The sequence below is a fragment of the Scylla paramamosain genome, chromosome 38 (genome assembly GCF_035594125.1).
Source record: "Scylla paramamosain isolate STU-SP2022 chromosome 38, ASM3559412v1, whole genome shotgun sequence".
Lineage (NCBI taxonomy): Eukaryota > Metazoa > Arthropoda > Malacostraca > Decapoda > Portunidae > Scylla > Scylla paramamosain.
In genome coordinates this window covers 2288211-2291888 of record NC_087188.1, presented here as the reverse complement: position 1 = coordinate 2291888, position 3678 = coordinate 2288211, and the positions used below count along the sequence as shown (strand labels likewise).

At 58.1% G+C, this 3678-nt stretch overlaps 1 non-coding gene across 1 annotated transcript; it reads right to left on the bottom strand.

Annotated features, from left to right (window-relative positions):
• Positions 1-3518: 3518 nt before the first annotated feature.
• Positions 3519-3678, bottom strand: LOC135091936 (5.8S ribosomal RNA). The gene has a single exon (XR_010262708.1). It is a non-coding gene; the product is annotated as a 5.8S ribosomal RNA (ribosomal RNA).

The following is a 3678-nucleotide window of genomic DNA, read 5'->3' as shown; positions in this document are numbered from 1 at the left end:
GTACGCGGGACGCCGCAAGAACCGCGGCGCTCTACGGCAGACCGTGTTACCAACACCCTTTCGCTCTGCGAGTGGCTTCTAGGGTCACGGCGCCTTAAACAGAAAAGAAAACTCTTCCCCGGACCACCGCCGATGGACGCGAGTTGGTTCCCGTTACCGGGTTCCTGCACCAGGGGACACGAGCCCGAGATGGGGCCGGCCCCCTGGTTGGCATCCAGGCCTGGTTACGGAATAAGTACCGTATTCCCTTTCGCCACTAACTCCCAACCGGCAACTTAGGAAAACCACTTTATTCCTTGGGTCGGTCCTTCTCGTCCGGCAGCTCTAAATCATCATCATCATCATCATCATCATATTGGCCTGCCTGCTTCGTCATAGCCGCTCTCTAGCAACTAGACTACCACTTGTTGGCAGGCCAGCTTGCATTGCATGTATTATGTATGTAGGCTGTCTTATAATGGACTTTGATCAGAGAAGTTCCGCCCTACTCTCGCTTGGCCGTTGCCTCTAGCGTGGGATAAGGCTTTAGCCTTGGGCTTAGGAGCGACTAACCCATGTCCAACTGATGTTCACATGGAACCCTTCTCCACATCGGCCTTCAAGGGAAGTCTCTCTCGACTATTTGCTACTACCACCAAGATCTGCACCAGGGGCGGCTCCAGGCCGGCTCACGCCGGATCCCTTCAGCGCTCACCCCTGCGACCCTCCTACTCGCCGGGGCTTGGAGACCTGGGCTGCCCCCCGCCAGAGGGGCAGCTTGGCCTGTAGTGCCACCGGCGGTCGAGTATCGGGAGAATGCTTGAGCGCCATACCATTTTAAGGGCTAGTTGCTTCGGCAGGTGAGTTGTTACACACTCCTTAGCGGATTCCAACTTCCATGGCCACCGTCCTGCTGTCTATAGCAACCAACGCCTTTCGATGGGGTCTAGATGAGCATTCGTTTAGGCCCCTTAACTCGACGTTTGGTTCATCCCACAGCGCCAGTTCTGCTTACCAAAATTGGCCCACTAGATACTCAGATTAGTCGCCGGAGCTTCAGCATTCAAGCAAGCTCGGCATCTCACCCATTTAAAGTTTGAGAATAGGTTGAGGACGTTTCGTCCCCAAGACCTCTAATCATTCGCTTTACCGGATGAAACTCCTCCGTTTCCGAGAGTACCAGCTATCCTGAGGGAAACTTCGGAGGGAACCAGCTACTAGATGGTTCGATTAGTCTTTCGCCCCTATACCCAGCTCTGACAATCGATTTGCACGTCAGAATTGCTACGGACCTCCACCAGAGTTTCCTCTGGCTTCATCCTGGCCAGGCATAGTTCACCATCTTTCGGGTCCCAACATGTCTGCTCATGGTACTTGCCGACAGCACGCGCGCTAGGCCACTCCGGACAGAGCAGGATCGGAGAGCGGAACCGCGCCGGACGAGCCCCGCGGGAGAGAGGCCGGAGCCCCCCCACCCGACGGAACCCGCCCAAAGACACGCGGCCCACCAACCGAGAGCCCAAGCAGAGCCGGTGAGGTCAACAACAGATTCGCGCGACGGCGTCGCATGGCAAGTCCCGGGCCTGCGCCCCCCTGCGTACAGGCGAGTCCGGGAGGACTCGGGCCGTCGAGCGCGCCGCGGGTCACCCACGGGACCAGCGGCGGGGCGGGAGAAAGGGTCTCATCCCGCCGCGCACCGCCTTCATTGGCCCCGCTTTGGTATGGAATGACCGCGGCGGCATCGGCCGGCCGAGGATCGGCCCCGGAGAGCGCCGCCGGAGCCACGAGGACCCCGGAGCGCTCCCCTTTCACTTTCATTGCGCCTTTAGGTTTAGTGTGCCCATTGACTCGCACACATGTTAGACTCCTTGGTCCGTGTTTCAAGACGGGTCGGGTGGGTCACCGACCTTTTGCACGCCGCGAGAGGGAGGACAGGGCCCCCCTCTGCTGCACGACCGTCGCAGGGCAGCCAGGACACCGGAGGTTTCCCCCTTCGCCGGCGCCTTGGAAGCGCGCGACGTCGGGGTACCAATCCAACCGGGCCTTAGACGTCCCCAGCAACGGGTCGCGGCGTCCTACATCACGAGGGGAAATACGCCCGCCGGCGCCGGCTTGGAGTGCGGGCACGCCCAAGAGTTCCTGGGTCGCCTCAGCGAATCCCGCACCCAGCCGACCTGAGCCGACGAGCTGAATCCCCTCGGTTCGACCTTCGAGGTCCCACCCGTTTGACTCTTAACGGTTTCACGTACTCTTGAACTCTCTCTTCAAAGTTCTTTTCAACTTTCCCTCACGGTACTTGTTCGCTATCGGTCTCGTGGTCATATTTAGCCTTAGATGGAGTTTACCACCTGCTTAGGGCTGCACTATCAAGCAACCCGACTCTACGGAGAGGCCCTTTCCGACAATCTCTCGTGTACCCTCGCGGGCGCCGCCACACGGGCCTGTCACCCTCCACGGGTAGTGGCCGCTTTCAAGCATAACTTAGGCGGTGAGAGACTGCGTGCCGGACCCTCCGAAACGCAACACCCCTGGCGCCGGGTTACGACGCCAGGTTATGCGCTGGGCTCATCCCGTTTCAGTCGCCCTTACTAAGGGAATCCCTGTTGGTTTCTTTTCCTCCGCTTATTAATATGCTTAAATTTGGCGGGTACTCTCCCCTAACACGAGGTCGACATTGGAAAAAAAAATCAATTTTTTCCTTCCTGCCTTTGCTGACCACTTCAGTAAGGACTAGTATTGACCAAGAGGTTTGTTTGGTTTCTCGCTCCTCAGCATCATCATCATCATCATCTCATAGCGAGCCGCGGTTATTTTTCAACCGACCCGGCCGCGTCCATGAAGAGAGGAGGGAATGTGACGCACGCACGCCCCTTTGTGCGTCTCCCTCCTCCTCCAGCCCATCAAGATGCTGCGGCAGAGCCTCCACCCTCGATGAGGGTGGGGAGCCGAGACCTCCTCAAGGCATGGACGGCGTGCGTGGCCGCTGCTGCTCCGGGCGGCGTTCCGTCCGAGCGAGGCAGAATTGCTACTACATACAGCGCAGCCGGAGAGTGGTTGGTGGTTTGTTTGCTTTTGCCTGTGGGAGTGAGTTCACACACTTCTCCACTTTAAATATATAATAATAAACTTGCCCTCTTTCTTTAACCACTTTAACCTCCTCCGCAGGTGTACAGTAGATATCTTTATAGCCTCACTGCACTTGGACTTGGAAGCGCTGCTGGTGCAGCAGCAGCCGGCACTGGTCCTTGCATGGGCTGCCCCAGACGCACAGTACTACTACTCTCGTGCGCTTTGACAGCCCGTCTTAAGGGAACGCCCCAAGCAGCCTCTCTGCTTTTATTCAGGGCGAAACTCCCCAAGGCGGTCACTGCCAAGCACGCAGGCCAAGGGCGGGTCCCGCCCAACAACAGTGTTGTTGTTGTGGTGGTCTCCCGCCGCCGCCGCCGCTTAGAAGCCCACCGACACGGCATAGGGTGCGGTGGTAAGCGGACAGCGTGCCTCACGTGACAGGACAATGCCGATGTATTGGAATTGATATCCGACCCTCGTGTAGGAGTGGCGGCAGCACATGAGAGTGCCGCCGCCGCAATGTGCGTTCGACTTGTCGATGTATCTGGTATTCTTGCGATTCACATACCGACACGCAGCTTGCTGCGGTCTTCATCGACCCACGAGCCGAGTGATCCACCGTTAAGAGTT